The following is a 17572-nucleotide window of genomic DNA, read 5'->3' on the forward strand; positions in this document are numbered from 1 at the left end:
AAAGAAATAAGTGATAGTATGGAAAAAAGAGAATTTTGGGGGGCTAAAATCACTTTGGGGAAGGACTGTAAGACAAGTGTTATTGGGAAAGTATTAGGGGTCTGTTATAGACCCCCAAGCAACTCTTACATGGATAGAAATGTCTTTGCTATTAGTAGAAAGAGAAATACTATTGGGAATTGTGTTATAATGGAAGACTAACTGCCCAGATACAGATTGGAGAATAAATGCTACTAATAATGGTAGGGCATAATCATTCCTGGGTGTGATAGATGATTGTTTTCTTCATCAAAGAGTCTCTCAACTACCAAGAGGAGATGTAATACAAAAACTAGTTACAATTTTGCATCCAAATAAGGGGGGAAATTGTAGGGAAAGGTTTCACTCCCAGTTGGATGAATAATCACCCCAAAAAGGTTATTAGAAATAAGCAGAGAAATTACAGGGAATGGAAAAGGGAAACCTCAGCAAAGAAAGCTGCCACTTAGAAGTCAGAAAAAGTAGGAATAAATGAGAATTGTTAAAAATCAAGCTGAATTAATATTTTTGCCAAGAGAAGAGAATAAGGAAGGATGAGATTAGGCCGCTATACAGTGTGGTTAGGGAGGACATTGAAAATAATCGAGGTATGGCCCAAAAACTAAATGCATACTTTGCCTTGGTTTTCAATAAGGATGATGTTATGGAACATGGGGCGGACGGCAGGATGGCTGATTGAAATGACTGTATAGAAATGGAAACTACCATATCTAAAGTAGAAGAAAAACTTAGAGATTAATGCACTTAAAAGGGGGGACCAGGTAATGTGCATCACAGAATATTGAAAGAACTGGCATCTGAGATTGCTGGTCCAGTAGCAAGGATTTTTAATAAATCCATCTAGTCAGGGGTGGTACTATATGACTGGAGAATAGCTAACTTCATTCCTATATTTAAGAAAGGGGGAGGGGGGCTAATGCTGGCGGGCTAATGCAGGCAGTTACATGCCTGTTAGTCTGACCTCAATAGTATTATGCAAGATTTTGGAACAAGAATAATTAAAATCATGGAGATAAGTGGAAAGGGGGATGCAATGCAACATGGGTTTAGCAAAGATAGATCACGTCAGATTAACCTGACATTCTTCTTTGAGAAGATAACTGGTTTCTTAGAGAAGGGAAATGGACTAATCTACTTTGACTTCTGTAAAGCATTTGACACAATGCCACATGGGATATTATTAGTTAAATTAGAGAAGATAGGAATTAGTACAAGATTGTAAAATAGATAAGGAACTGGATAAAGTGGAGAAGACAGTGGGTTGTGTTGAAAGGTGAACTATCAGACTGGAGGGAGGTTACTAGTGGAATTATTCAGGTGGCAGTCTTGAGACCAATCTCTTTCAATAATTTTATTAATGAACTTGGCACAATAAGTCAGAGTGTGCTAAAGAAATTTGCTGATGATGCAAAGTTGGGAGGCATCATCAATACAGAGGAGGATCGTAATATTGTACAGGAAGATCTGGATGACCTTAAACACTGGAATGCCAGTAAGGGATGAAATTCACTAGTACAAAGTGCAAGATCATGCACTTAGATCTAATAATAAGAATTTCTTCTACAAGCAGGGGTCTCATCAGTTGGAAGTCACAGAGAAGGAGAGTGACCTGGGTCTGTGGGTTGATCACAGGTCAACTATGAGCCACCACCAGGGTGAGGAGGCTGTGAAAAAGACATCCATATAACACAGTTGCATCAGGCAAGGCATTTCCAGGAGAGACAGAAGTATTATGACCATTGTACAAGGCATTTGGAATACTGTTACAATTCTGGTCACTCATCTTCAAGAAAGACGAATTCAAATTGAAACAGGTGTTGAGAAGAACTACTAGATAGGATGATCAGGGGTATGGATGGCCTATCTTATGACAGGAGACTGGAATAACTATGCTTGTTTAGCCTAGCAAAAAGAAGGCTGAAAGGGGATATGGTTGCTTTCTATAAATACATCAGGAAGGGTGAAGAGCTATTTAAACTAAAGGACAGTGTTGGTGCCAGAACAAATAAACTGGCTAGGAACAAATTCAGGCTGGAAATTAGAAGAAGATTTCTAACCATCAGAGAAGTGAGGTTCTGAAACAGCTTCCCAATAGGAGTTCTGGGGCCAAACAACGTAATAAGTTTTAGGAAAGAGGTGGACAAACTTATGAGTGCAACTTGTGATGACAGAGGGTAAGGCTCAGCAGCCCTCGGGTTCACTTCTGGTTTATGTTTTATGTTCCTATAAGCTCATGCTTGAGGGCTTCAGCTGGTCACCTGGTAGGGTCAGAAAGGGTTTTTTTTTCTCTCTCCTCTCCCCCTGTGTGGGGGAGGAGGGGAATACTCCTCAAAGATTCTTCATAGATTGATCCCTTTGTCTCCACTCCCCATTTTGTACTTATTTCACAGTGCCTCATGTACTTGAGGTAGCTATCCAATTAATCCATCCAAAGGATAGCCCAGATCACATACCCTGGCATAGTGGCAGGATTGATTCTGTACTCCTTATAATCTTCCTGATAAATGGATATTCTTGAGCTTCTCCAGTGAGACCTATTGTGCATCTTTAGATTGTAGGCATCTTGAAGGCAGAGGCTTTGCATTTCCACTGTACTCCACTCTGGTTCCATGGCCCACTGGGGATATCAGTGGGTAGCTCCTTCATGGAGACATAAGCACGTTTGTACCTGGCATGATTCACAAACTCCTCTGACACCAGTTCTTTCTGTGGTGAGAGGGAGACTCTGGGGCACATCTATGTAAGATGTGTCAGGTTACAGCTCCTCTTCCAGCTCCTTCCGAACCTTTTACTAAGGTTCTGGCTGCACTTCTCCCTTCATCCCCTAATTTATGCACACCCCACCTGTGGCCCCACAAAGTCGCAAGACTCCTTGTTAGCCTCCACCTGGGGCTGGCCAAGAGCCCATCCTTCACACCAGGAAGAGGAAGCTGGATGGGTTGGGGGGTCTTCTGTCAGTGGGGGGCTGTAGTGCGGCCTGGCCGCGCCTTGTCCCTCAGCGGGGCTGTGGGGAATCCCACCGTCTCGCTGCCAATAGTCTCCAGCCCAGCTCTCGGTCAGGGCGGGGCAACAGACACAGTATCAGTAGGCTCAGGCCCTCAGGCAGGGCTGAGCAGCAGTAGTCCTATCCCCAGCCCTAAGTCAGGGCGGGGCAGCAAATGCAGAGTTAGTGCGCTCAGGCCCTCAGGCAGGGCTGAGCAGCAATAGTCTTAACCCCAGCCTTAGGTCAGGGCGGGGCAGCAAACACAGAGTTAGTAGGCTCAGGCCCTCAGGCAGGGCAGAGCAGCAATAGTCTTAACCCCAGCCCTAGGTCAGGGCGGGGCAGCAAACACAGAGTTAGTATGCTCTGGCCCTCAGGCAGGGCTGAGCAGCTATAGCCAGTTTCGGCCTCCTCAGGCCAGAAAAAGGGGGAGTCTGCCACTCTTGCAAGGGTGGCTGTGGGGACGCAGGCCCTCCCACTCCACTGTGTCCCAGCCCGGGGCCCTAGCAGCGGCAGAAACTCGCTGCTCTCAGTGGGATCCTGGCTGCAACACACTGACATTGGTTCTGGCGGTGCTGCAGCCAGACTGGGGTCGGCTACCCCCGGGCTACTTCCACTCTCCCCCTCGTCAGGTACCTGAGTCGTCGAGGCGTCACCAGCGGTCTCAAGCACCATCGGCTCCTCTGGGTAAGGATGCAAGGGTGGGTTCAGCGGCTCCTCCGGGTAGCCGGCCAGAGGCAGGCTCGGCCCTTCCTCGGGGTAGCGGGCCTGGGGCAGGCTCGGCCAGTCGTCCTTGGGGTAGCGGGCCTAGGGCAGGCTCGGCCAGTTGTCCTTGGGGTAGCGGGCCTGGGGCAGGCTTGGCCAGTTGTCCTTGGGGTAGCGGGCCCGGGGCAGGCTCGGCTGGCCAGGTGTGAGCTCCAACTGGCAGCAACTGCAGACGTCTGGTCCCGGTGGTGGCTGGGCTCCTATTGAGCTCTTCTGGTCTGCTTTTATACTTCCGAGTCTGCGTCGTGACCTCTGAGGGGCGGGCGCAGGACCTTGTGGCTCCGCCCACAGCGGGGTTGAAGAAGGGCTGTCCCTCAGCGGGGCTGTGGGGGATCTCACTGCCTTGTTACAGGGGCCTAATTTCAGTCCCTTATCTGATCACACCTCCGACAGAGTTCCTCTGGGTGTTGTCCACTGATTCCTTAGACACTTTGAGGAGCAGTGGGTGCTGTCAGGGGTTTTCTGCAGGGTGTCCCCTGCTGGATACCAAGTTTTAACCTTCATTCCAGTCCCTGTTTTTTCATTTGTTGTCTCCAGTACTGACTTGCAGCCTGGGTCCAATGACTCCTCCCCCTCAGTGGAGGGGGTGGACATCTAGCTTTGGGCAGGCCTAGACCTGCTTGTCCCAGTACTTGAAAATTGTACACTTATAGGAAATAGGTGTAAGAATGATCATAGGAAGGGGGACATTTTCCTTGAATGTTTGGGCAAGGACTATGTGCACACAAAAAGTATTTTTGAAAACCAGTGTCTTTAATGTCCTACAACTTTTCCTGTATATTTGTTTCTAAAAGAAGTGATAAGTAACCCATTTTCTGTATCCTCAGCACAGCAGGGTTGTTCTTTCGAAATGGTTGGTGAGAGGAAAACTAGGATGAATATGACACAGATTGGAAATGCTGATGATAGCAAATGCAGTAGATCAAGAAAGAGGAACTTGTTTGTGCTCTGTAAGGCTTGGTCTACACTGCGGGGTGGGGGGTGGGGTGAGTTAAGTCGGTCTAAGTTAAGCAACTTCAGCTACAAAAACAGCGTAGCTGAAGTTGACTTATTTAGAGCTACTTACTGTGGTATCTTCACTGCGGTAGGTTGACTGCTGACACTCCCCCGTCGACTCTGCCTATGCTTCTTGCTCCAGTGGAGTACTGGAGTTGATGGGAGAGTGCTCGGCTGTTGATTTATTGCGTTTTCACTGGACGTGATAAATCGACCCCCGCTGGATCGATTGCTCCGGAGGTAAGTGTAGACATGCCCTAAATGTCTGACTGTGCCTCAGGACCAGCTGGGCTGCCCCATAGATGGCTGAGCATGGGATGAGTGTACGTGAAATAGAAAGGAAATGATTTATCTTGTGCTGGGGTGACCATACATCCTGTTTTGGCCATAACTGTCCCTTTTTTAAGCCCTATCCCGGCCGTCCTCACTTTTTTTTGGCAAAAATGGGGTGTGGAGGAACATGCGGTGTGTGTGTGTGTGGGGAAAGTGGTAATGCCAGCTCCACACAGGGGTGGAGGCAGGGCTCAGGCGAGCAGCGATGCTAGCCCCAGCCTCGAAGGCGGGATCGGGGTGGGGAGAAGAACTCAGGCGAGCAGCTTGGGCAAGCCCTGCAGGGGCATGGGCAGGAGGGCTCAGGCTAGCCTCACATTGGTGTCCTATTTTTCCTTGGAGAAATATGGTCACCCTATCTGTGGCTCATCATAATTCTTTCATGTGACACGTTAGCCACTCAAAGAGCATGTTTAAAGATCAGCAAACAACTTTACAAAGTGTGTTTATATGCTTTCAACTAAGATGTTCAGTTACACCAGGTTGAGAGAGAGAAAAGTCTATTTTATTTTCAGAGAGATCTTTGTAATAAGGAGATTCTCTCTCCAGACACATGAATGATTGATCCTGTATCTATCAATATTATATATTTGTGAGGACACTAAAAAAATGGTGCTTAGAGAGAGGGGGGCTGGGTTGAGTTTCTGAGCAATTGTTCTTTAAGAAATCCTCTAGCTCTGTGCAGAGTTTTAGTAGTGTTGTAGGAGAATCCATACTCTGAGCAGAGAAGTAGTCAGAACTAGGTGTGGTGCTAATAATATAAATAGTTTTAGGCACAATGCCAACAGCAAAGACAGTGAGGGGAGTGGTGGCAATGAAACTAAGCAAAGCTCTAGAAGTTGGAAATGAATTGCTGACCCAGGAAGTTGTACAGATGTCTAACAGGCACACAGCTTTCTATCTAGAGTTTTGGGGGAATTCCAGGAATAAGGAATGCCTGCCCCCTAGAACTTCTGCCATCTGCAGTTCTTGCTAAATTGTCTTTTGCACCTCAGGAAAGAGTTCTAGCCTTAAACTAGGCAAAAGGAGAAACACTCAGCTAAGTTTGTGCTAGAGGTCCAGATTTTCCAGTTATCAAGGACTCCACACTGGAGAGGGTTTGCTCTTGCAGCAGGATTAGGAACCTGTTAAAGGCAAAAAGGGAACCTGTGGAAGCAGTAGTGAGTTGGGTTTAAATCTATAAACTATCAAGTGACCTACATGCTCTGTCTCCTAAATTCAGTCATGCCTTTAATTTAACAGCAATGACTTTAACTGATTCAAAATAACACCACAAATAAAATAAAGTTAGTTAGCAAAGTGAGTGGGTCCCTTAATTACTAATTCACATATTTTCATTCTTGGGTTCAGTGCCATCACATCTCCATCTGTAACTGCTTCTAGCTGACAAGGCTTCTCTGAATTCTGGATCTAGAATGTTCCATAGCTTAAGTGTATAATAACCACTCACAGTCACTTTAAAATGTCATACACCACACAACAGGTCTGGCCCTCATTTGGGTTCTCTGAGTGACCACCAATAATAATTTTTTTTGGGGTGGAGGAGGCAAATCCCATAATTTGGAACATGAGGTAAGGCCCCCCAGAAACCTTGTGCACTACTGATTCAGTTGTGCCAGTTAGGCAGAGCCTGGCATTGTGGTCGCTCAGAGGGACACTGCCCTACTGGGAGCTGTGCAAGTAATTCTCCAGAATTCTACCCAGAGCTCTCTGGCATGTAAGGGAAGTGTTCAGGAGGTCATAGACTCCTAGTGCACAAGCTCATTCCATGAGCTGCTGTGGAGTATGCTAGTTTTTGCATTAGAGTAATGAGAATTTGTATTTAACAATTATATATTATATTCAAACATGACATAACACAAAAATCAGAGCTGCCCCTAACTGATCTCCCCTCTGTAGTCCAGAATCCTGCTCTCTAAAGTGGAGAGTAGCCTCTACACATGGAGAAGGTGGTGCCAGAGCCCCTTTTTGGGGAGATACACATGGAAAGAGGAGTGCCTTCATTCCCCCTTGTGCAGATGGTGTATTGTGACAGGATGTGCAGAGGAAGCATCTTATATGTTCCCTCAGCTCTCCATAAGAGCCCACCACAATCTTGTTCTGTGATAGCAAATGCTTCCTCTGATAGTGGTCCCAGTGGGAACTTTGAATAAGAAGGGATATTTTAATAAATTCAAGTTGAGAATTACAGCTTGACACTGTCATCGCCATAAAGGTACTATAGAAAATGTTATATGGAAAACAGAAAAGAAGGGAAAATATAAAGGAAGCAGTAGGGGTAAAAACGTATGTCACAGGAACATTTTAAAGAAACCAAACAGACAACTGTACTGTAACGATGGAAACTTAAATACAGAGACTGAAATGTGAAATGATGCAAACGAAAACACACATCCAGCCCTCTCTGTTGTTGTTCCTCATGGTGACACTCTCTCTCATACACACACACACATTCCAAAATGGTCTCCTCCACCTGGTATTTATCTGTTTATTTTGATTGGTTTCTCTATTAGCTTTGTAATTTTATAAACAGGTCTGCAAGCAAGAAGGTAAGGAAGAGGTTTATTGTTTCTGGACAAAGGTGCAGAGCAAGGCTTGCCATAAATAAAGCTTGCAAGATCTGAAGAGGGTTTGTAAATGTGCTGCCTGAGGCTTAGAAAAGTTCAAAAATCTCTCCTGTCTCCACCTTCAGAAATTTAAATAATGGAATAATGATTTACCATCTTTGTCTGAGTATGTGCAGTTCAAAATAGTGGTCAGGAGCAGTGCTCTCTAGAAGTGCTCTGTTTGTAGTGTAATATTTCTGAGGATTATCTTCATCTATCTTTCTTTCACAAAAGGAGGCAAAGTCCTCATTACTTGCCTGTTTTCAGTTTCTAAAACAATCCCATTTTAAAAGGATAGAAGTGTGTAAATTAATCATCAAACACCATATTCCCCCCGTCTCACCCCATTCCTGTAATACAATATTAGCCAAGTTAAACTTTCCATATATATCTGACACCAGTTTCTCTCTGCTTTACTTCAAGAGCACCAAGTCTCCCCATGAATGGAATCTTTTGGAAGTTACAAGCCTTTGAAAATCTCTTCCTCCAATTCTGATACAACAGTGTACCTACTTTAACATATCCAGAACAGGAAACGTGGACTGTAGTTTGCCTCATTTTAGATTCAGGTTGCTATTATCCCACTATTTCATTGTGATCCCTGTGTGTGACTGTCAAAGAATGCCAGAATGTTGGCATATATATCATGTGTGCATCTGGTTTTATATTTTATAAGACCTATTTTATCCCTTTGAAGATATCTGAAAGCTGTGAATAAATAAAATAGAGTTTTGATTGGCTTATAGGGAGAAATCAATTCCAAGCACCTAGCACTTTCAACACTTAGGACAGGGCAGGCAGAACTAACCATATTTCTTTCCTCCACTTCTATAAAGGGATAAGCCAAAGAAAGTGGAAGAATATCCTTTTTCCTCAATCTGATTTTTAATTTTTTTTAATCCGTGAGACTATTTTATTTTGCTGATTTTTCAATAATTCTCTATTCCATTTGAAGACTAAAAGCGGAATTAGATTTAGAGCAGGTGTTTGTTTACATAGTACACAGTGGTCCAGAAATAATAAATATTTAGCCTATTTTCCATCTCTGTGTGTCCTCTAGGTACTCTTGACAAAAAAGGTGTCATTCTTTCCTTTCTGTATGGGAAGGTTTACTTTGCATAGGCAGAGTGCATTAAAATCTGTGGCACAGTCAAGGGCAGTATAAACTATACCTTTGCTGTAAATTAGTCCAAAAATGGAATTAAGTGTTGAGTGGAAACTAACTAGTGGTGTGATATGGAATTCTACAGTGGGAATGGTGCAAATTGAGACAGCCACCTTTCTTGGTTTTAATAGACCAATATATTAGATGTACAAACAGTATATTATATCTGTAATAACTTTGTGTTTCTCTCATTATATTTTATGCAATACAACGTTTCTGTCTCTCTGGTCTGGATGGGGGTGATAGGTCTGCTTTCTCTTATCTGTGTTTACAGTCTTGGGGTCCTCTGGTGGCTCTTCTGGATGCCCAAAGAGAGGGATGACCAAGCAACCTTTCTGATTCTTTTGCTTGCAAGCAGTATACAACCTTTACTTTAAGATTTGGACCCTTCACTTGGCCTATGCTGCCATGTAAGGAGCCTGAAATGAACTGGCATTCATAAAATACAGCCTGGATTCAGAACTGCATGGATTCTGTTACCAGTGGACCTCCTGCAATCGTGGAGGAAGGGGATTCATTTCAATGTTTGTTTCATAAGTTGATAGATTTTTAATGTCCAAAGGAATTTCACCACTTATTCCTGCATCAAGCCTGAGAACTTGTGGCTGAGCTGTTTCTGATTATAGTGTTCACTGCTACATTGTAAAGCATGCTGATAGGTGAGAAAGGTGATATATCGCACTCAGTAATAATAGATGGTGAGGTTGTTGTTTTGAATATTTTGAAAATTTGGGCTCTAGTTTCAGCATGATGACAAGTTCAGAGGTAATGCCAATACCATCAAATATGGCCAACAGCTAATGGTGTCTTGCTGCTAAAGTGACCCCGAAACTTCATTTTCAAACAGGAAAACATTGATCTCTTGTGCCAATGCTATATTACAGTGCCATGAATAAGAGCTAGTTATTATTTTCATTTTTATTATGTACACCAAGTAACTGATGCAGTTTTAATTTTCATCTGTGGATGTAACAATTTGAGATACTTGTTGTTCTGATCCTGGTTTCCTATGTTTTGATTGATTGATTTGGCAGATAGACTTTTTCTATGCATCAGTCAGTCAGTAAACAGCTGATCCATAACTGCAGTTTTTTTAATGAAGCCTATTGTATTCTTCTGAATAGTTTTTCATTTGTATGCTTTGAAACCAACGGCATTAACAGTCACCTTAAAATAAATACTATACACACCCAGACTCACTGACCTCTAGGCCTATACAAATTACAAACCCACTAAATTCCTGAAGGGGATGGCAGAGCACGGATAGTGGGTTCCAAAGAGTTTTTATTGCTCTTCAAAGGGAAGTATGAAATCACTGGAGGGAAACCAATAAAGAAAATGCATAATGTGGCACCAGGGAATTATAACCCATTGAGTCTGATGTCACTATTAATCAAGATCCTAGAAGAATTTTTGAAAGATGAGATAACATTCCTACAGGCACGTGGGCTGAAACCACTATCTTGCTCCACTAAAGATGATGCAAAGAGCAAACTGACTGATGGAAATCATTTCTATTTTGTATATTTTATGTGTCAGTTGTATACAGAAGGATGAAGGACTGGTATCATAGGTTTGAGATTAGCATACCATGGACAGTTACATGGCAAGTCCCCTTGTATAGATTTTCCGCTGCACCTCAGATCTGACTTGTTTTTCCATTCCCTGGACATCTGTTGAGCAGCAACTAAAAATCTATCTTGACTTGTCTGATGGTCTTGGTCCTGATTCAGCAAGAGCCTTATATATCTAAGAAACAAATACTTAGATGGAGTTTAGGTATTGTTTTGTCTTTTATGGTCTGATCCCTCTGTCTCTCAGATGGATTCTCCATCTTAGGCCATGTCTACATCTAAAATTTTGCAGCGCTGGTTGTTACAGCTGTATTAGTACAGCTGTATAGGGCCAGCGCTGCAGAGTGGCCACACTTACAGCAACCAGCGCTGCAAGTGGTGTTAGATGTGGCCACACTGCAGCGCTGTTGGGCGGCTTCAAGGGAGGTTCGGGGAACGCGAGAGCAAACCGCGGCGAAGCTGGTCTCCTTTCCCGGTTTGCTCTCTCGTTCCCCGAACCCCGAGCAAGCAGGTCTCCTTCCCTGCGGTTTGCAGGGTGGTTCGGGGAACGTGAGAGCAAACCGCGGTGAAGCTGGTCTCCTTCCCCGGTTTGCTCTCGCATTCCGGAACCACCCTGCAAACCGCAGGGAAGAAGACCTGCTTGTTCGGGGAACGCGAGAGCAAACCGCGGCGAAGCTGGTCTCCTTTCCTGGTTTGCTCTCGCGTTCCCGAACCACCCTGCAAACCGCAGGGAAGAAGACCTGCTTGTTCGGGGAACGTGAGAGCAAACCGCGGCGAAGCTGGTCTCCTTTCCCGGTTTGCTCTCGCGTTCCCGAACCACCCTGCAAACCGCAGGGAAGGAGACCTGCTTGCTCGGGGTTCGGGGAACGCGAGAGCAAACCGAGAAAGGAGACCAGCTTCGCCGCGGTTTGCTCTCGCGTTCCCGGAACCACCCAGCAAACCGCGGGGAAGGAGACCTGCTTGCTCGGGGGTTCGGGGAACGCGAGAGCAAACCGGGGAAGGAGACCAGCTTCGCCGCGGTTTGCTCTCGCGTTTCCCGGAACCACCCTGCAAACCGCAGGGAAGGAGACCTGCTTGCTCGGGGTTCGGGGAACGCAAGAGCAAACCGCGGCGAAGCTGGTCTCCTTTCCCGGTTTGCTCTCGCGTTCCCGGAACCACCCAGCAAACCGCAGGGAAGGAGACCTGCTTGCTCGGGGTTCGGGGAACGCGAGAGCAAACCGGGGAAGGAGACCAGCTTGATTACCAGAGGCTTCCTCAGGTATGCTGGGATACCTGCTTATTCCACGGAGGTCAAGAAAAGCGCTGGTAAGTGTCTATATTTGATTACCAGCGCTGGATCACCAGCGCTGGATCCTCTACACCCGAGACAAAACGGGAGTACGGCCAGCGCTGCAAACAGGGAGTTGCAGCGCTGGTGGTGCCCTGCAGATGTGTACACCTCCTAAGTTGCAGCGCTGTAACTCCCTCACCAGCGCTGCAACTTTCTGATGTAGACAAGCCCTTATTCTTCAAACAACACTTTCTTGTCACACTGCTTCTCTTGGGTCTTTCACCCTTTAGCAACGGAAGTGTAGCAACTAACTGCCTTTGCATATATGTTGCACAAATCATGCTAGATAAGATCTGTCTACACCAGTACTGTGACCTATTGCAGACAACAGTCTTGAACCCCAGGTATATGAACTCGTTCACCACTTCAAGTTTATAGTTGTTGATCTTGATGGAGGGTGCTTCCTCAACTCTTTGGCACATTATGTTGATCCTTTTTTAAGCTTATAGTAAGCCTGAAGTCTTGGAAGGCTTTGGTAAAACTGTCCATAAGGCTTTGAAAATGACTTCTGTGTGGATTGTCACTGCTGTGTTATCAGAAAAGAGGAAGTGTTGGATAAGGGCCTCCTGAGTATTGGTTTTAGATCTGTCTTATAAGATTGAACAGCTTTTGTCATAAATATAAAGGGAAGGGTAACAACCTTGATGTATGCAGTAACATAATATCCACCCTGGCCAGAGGTACAGAATCACTTACCTGTAAAGGGTCAATCAGTTCAATTAACCTAGTTGGCACCTGACCAGAAGGACCAATAGGGAAAGAAGATACTTTCAAATCTGGAGTGCGGGGGGGGGGGGGGGGGGAAGGAGGGAAGGTTTTGTTTGTGCTTTCTTTGTTGGTTCCCTCTTGGGACAAAGAAAGCGACCAAGCAAGTAAACCAGCTCCTGAAATGAAACATAGTAAGCAATAGCAAGGGAATGCATTAGATTATCTTTTGTTTTAGCTTGTGAATTTTTCCTGTGCTAAGAGGTAGTTTTATTCCTGTGTTTTGTAACTGTAAAGTTGAGTCCAGAAGGGAGTCCTCTGTGTTTTAAATCTTTTATTACCCTGTAAAGTTACCTTCCATCTTGGTTTTGCAGGTGTGATTCTTTTACTTTTTTTCTTTATAATAAAGTTCTTCATTTAAAAATCTGATTGATTTTTAGTGTCCTAGAAAAAAAAAAGGGTCTGGGCTGTACTTTTATTATAGGCAATTGGTTGGTATATTATTCCCCAGTCCCCCCAGGAAAGGGGGTGAAAGGGCTTGGGGGGAATATTTTGAGGAAATAGGGACTCCAAGTGGTCTTTTTTCTGAATACTTTGTCTAAATCACTTGGTGGTGGCAGCAATACTGTCCAAGGATGAGGAAAGGATTTGTGCCTTGGGGAAGTTTTTAATCTAAGCTGGTACTTATAAGCTTAGGGGGTCTTTCATGTGGGTCCCCACATCTGTACCCCGGAGTTCCAAGTGGGGAGGGAACCCTGACAACTTTTCCATCAGATCTTGTGTGAAAGTAGATTCCCTCAGTTGAGGAACCAAAAGCTTGTTTCAGTAGCAGAGAGAAGATGATCCAAAACAACCTTGCTTAACTCCTCTATGAATCTGGAAAGCTTCAGAGACTGAGCTGTCGTACTGGACTGTGTTGTACATGTTTTCATATAAGGATTGAATTATGCTTAATAGTTTGGGGGGACATCCAGTCTTTTCTAGAAGTGTGAATAGTCCACTTCTACTGACAAAGTCAAAAGCCTTTGTGAGATCGATGAAGGTTATGTGGAGGGGCTTTTTTTGTTCTCTGCATTTCTCTTGTAGTTATCTCAGCGAGAAGATCATGTTGATAGTAGACATTTCACTCTGAAGCCTGTGATTCGGGATAGATTCTGTCTGCAAGGGTCTGAAGTCTGTTCAGGACAACTTGGGCAAAGGCTTTTCCCATACTACTAAGAAGGGAAATTATATGATAGTTGTTGCACAATAATTGCATGATAGTTGTTGCAGTTGCCCCTGTCACCCTTGTTTTATTTCTTCTGGTACTTCACCTCCTTTCCAGCACAGCCAGAGCACCTCATGAAGATGTTGCAGTAGAATAGGTTTTCCACATTTTATGACCTCAGAGGATATGCAGTCTTTTCCAGGGGCCTTTCCGTCGGGGAGGCCATCTATGGCAAGGCTAAGCTCCTCAACAGTTGGTTTATCATCAAGTTGGTTCATAAAAGGCAGGCTTTTGGTGGCACTGATGACTGCATTCCTAATAATATTTTTCACGAGAATAAAGCTCAGAGTAGTGTTCTACACAGAGATTCATCTGCTTGGTGTGGTTATTGATTGTTTCCCCTGTTGTTGATTTCAATGGGGCTGTCTTCTTTAAGTTGGACCCAAGGCTTTCTTGATCCCATCGTACATGTTTCTAATGTTGCCTGCATCAGCTCCAACTTGGATGCTTTCACGTAAGTGCAGCCAATAGTTATTGGCGCAGCATAGAGCAGTTTTGCCACTCTCAATGCTTGTAAGTTTTTTTTTTTCATTTGGGTCTCTCTTGTAGTTGGTTTGGGCTGGGCATTTGGCCTCTATGACTGGTTTCAACACACTGGAATATGCGTCAAACCAGTCATTGGTCTTGTTTTCCTTCTTCCCAAAGACTGACAGACCTGCATCCTAGGGTATGTCTACATCTACAATTTTGCAGCGCTGGTTGTTACAGCTGTATTAGTACAGCTGTATAGGGCCAGCGCTGCAGAGTGGCCACACTTACAGCAACCAGCGCTGCAAGTGGTGTTAGATGTGGCCACACTGCAGCGCTGTTGGGTGGCTTCAAGGGGGGTTCGGGGAACGCGAGAGCAAACCGCGGGGAAGCAGGTCTCCTTCCCCGGTTTGCTCCAGTGTTCCCCGAACCCCCGAGCAAGCAGGTCTCCTTCCCCGCGGTTTGCTCTCGCGTTCCCCTAACCCCCCTGCAAACCGCGGGGAAGGAGACCTGCTTGCTCGGGGGTTCGGGGAACGCGAGAGCAAACCGGGGAAGGAGACCTGCTTGCACGGGGGTTCGGGGAATGCGAGAGCAAACCGGGGAAGGAGACCTGCTTCCCCGCGGTTTGCTCTCGTGTTCCCCGAACCCCCCTGCAAACCGCGGGGAAGGAGACCTGCTTGCTCGGGGGTTCGGGGAACGCGAGAGCAAACCGGGGAAGGAGACCTGCTTGCACGGGGGTTCGGGGAACGCGACAGCAAACCGGGGAAGGAGACCTGCTTCCCCGCGGTTTGCTCTCGTGTTCCCCGAGCCCCCCTGCAAACCGCGGGGAAGGAGACCCGCTTGGGGGGGGATTCGGAGAACACCGGAGCAAACCGCAGGGAAGGAGACCTGCTTGATTACCAGAGAGGCTTCCTCAGGTATGCTGGGATACCTGCTTATTCCACGGAGGTCAAGAAAAGCGCTGGTAAGTGTCTACACTTGATTACCAGCGCTGGATCACCAGCGCTGGATCCTCTACACCCGAGACAAAACGGGAGTACGGCCAGCGCTGCAAACAGGGAGTTGCAGCGCTGGTGATGCCCTGCAGATGTGTACACCTCCTAAGTTGCAGCACTGTAACCCCCTCACCAGCGCTGCAACTTTGTGATGTAGACAAGCCCCTAGATTGTGTTCTTCAGTTGCTGCCACTTCAGCTGGGTGCTTGTGGCACAATAACTGGTGTCAAGGGCTTGTTATAGTATGTTCTTGTACTGCTGTGACTTTTTTTGGTCTGTTATGGCACTGATGTTAATACAAGGACATCTTTTTACTTTAGATCTATGTATTTTCTTTGGTTTAAGTCTGACTTTGTTGCATACCAGAGAGGTCTGGGTCGCATTCAGGTTGGTATGCCTTGTGATAAGATCCAGTTGGTGCCAGTGGCCAGATCTGGGATGTTTCCAAGATACTGTGTGTTGCGGCTTTGTCTGGAAGAATGAGTTTGTTACACAGAGGTCACAATAGGAACAAAATTCTAGCAGTCTTTGACTGTTTCCATTCATCGTACTAGTTCTATTTTGATCAAGACAGTTGGTCCATACTTCATGAACAGCTCCCACTCTTGCAGTCCCCTAGCAGGAAAACATATTCATGTTTTGGAATCTTGTTGATGGTCGTGTTCAACTGGTCATAGAACTGATCCCTGATGTCAGAAGATGAGGAAAGTGTTGGAGCTCACAAGATTGACTGGACCCTCAGTTGTAAACAAGAATAGTGCCAAAATTCTCTTGGATCCATTTGTAGGCAGCTCACTCATCTCCAGAAGTGAGTTCTCAATGGCAAATTCCACTCCGTGCTCTCGCATTTCTTCTGCACTTTTCTACTGCCAGAAAAATATGTAGTCTTTTTTCCCTTTGAGCGATCCGCTTGATGCTAGCTGTGTTTCTTGGAGGGATGCGATATTCACATTGAGCCTTTTCAGCTCATCATTGATAATGTTAGTTTTGTGTGCACCATTGATCTGTTGAAGGTCCTCAGATAATCCAGTTGTCATGGTGTGAATGTTCCAGCACCCTATCTTTAAATTCACTTGTCAAGTTATAATCTCTAAGACCCAAGCACCCATTGGAGCTGCCCAATTTTATGGTGGGCGATGGTTGTCCAGTGAGATACAATATGATGATCTTTCCCACTGTCGGAGACAGCCCCTGGCACTCACCTCTATGCCAATCGAGTTAGAGCTCAGAACTGGTTACTGCTGCCTCCCATGTTGTGTCGACGCTCGAAGTGAAGTTCGAGTACCTCCCCAAGGTGCAAGCCTGGGCAGATGATATGGAGGCCCTGAGTTGCCCATGCATCAGGACGTCCCTCTTGGCATCACCAATTAAATCCAGAGGAGAGGAAGAACCAATACATCTGGTACCCAATCCGCTGCAGGTGTTGTGGAAAAATACTAAAATGTTAGTGCCTGATTGCCTTTGGGGCTCCACTCCAGATTTTCTGTCTGAGTTTACCCTCATAGCCTTACATTCTCCCAAACCCACCCACAAGGCAGTGAGGCTCTTCTGTCAGGGGTTGCTCCCTTAGCCTTACACCTTCCCGGGCTACTTAGAAAGCAGTGGTTTGATGAGCCGCAGGTAGTATCATCTACTGTCACAACAGTAGCAGGCACAGCCTGACCTGACAGATTCCTCACTACCTGCTGAAAGAACTGAGAGCTGAAATCACTAAGAGCTGGGCTAAGAGGTGAAACCTCAGAATGTAACATTGTGGGAGCAGCAAGTGGTGTCAGCAGAGAAATTGTGGTCAGTGGTGGCAGAGACACAGTTGCAGAAGTAGCCGCGGAGGCATTGCTCAACCTCCCGCCCCCTTACCTTAGGGTAGGAGGTGAACCCTGTGAATGCACCTCTAAACTCCAGGTTTTCCCTAACCAAGGACAGCCAGTTGTGAGTTGGGTGAAGTGGAGGGAAAGGGGAATGATATGTTTAAAGGGACCTTCGTTCCTTGACTTTCCACTGCATGGTGGGACACTGAGGCAAAAGATACTGTCCAATAGGCAGCGGGATTGGGTTTGGCTATGGTCACATGCTTTTGAATGTGATTAGGGTGGTTCCCTTTCTCTTTTAATAAAAATTCTCTTTTGTTATACTCAGACTCAGTGCCTAGGTGTGGGAAGTATGCCTCTTACAGGCTCCTGGGAGTGGTGTTAGATTTTCCCAGACTACTGGATGGGGGCTTGAACTGGTTCTGTTTTGTATTTTTAAGAGGAATCCCTAGATATTGAACCTGCCCCTTGGTGCTGCCAACTCCATCTGGCAGAAGAGTTACATATGAAGGTCACACAGTTCTTGTGTGACGAAGTGGGACTG

The 17572-nt window shown here is 45.7% G+C and overlaps 1 protein-coding gene across 6 annotated transcripts in view; it reads right to left on the bottom strand.

Moving 5' to 3' along the window:
• Positions 1-17572, bottom strand: part of BLNK (B cell linker) — a 162528-nt gene that overhangs the window by 59614 nt on the left and 85342 nt on the right. Inside the window, exon 1 of one of the 6 annotated variants that reach the window (XM_050959469.1) lies at positions 3656-3675. The exons of the other annotated variants lie outside the window; for them this stretch is intronic. The gene's annotated coding sequence lies outside the window, so the exon portion shown is untranslated. Of the gene's footprint in view, positions 1-3655; positions 3676-17572 lie in introns of those variants that run through there. 6 annotated transcript variants of the gene reach the window in all.

This window comes from Gopherus flavomarginatus, chromosome 6, assembly GCF_025201925.1.
Source record: "Gopherus flavomarginatus isolate rGopFla2 chromosome 6, rGopFla2.mat.asm, whole genome shotgun sequence".
In the NCBI taxonomy this organism is placed as follows: Eukaryota; Metazoa; Chordata; order Testudines; family Testudinidae; genus Gopherus; species Gopherus flavomarginatus.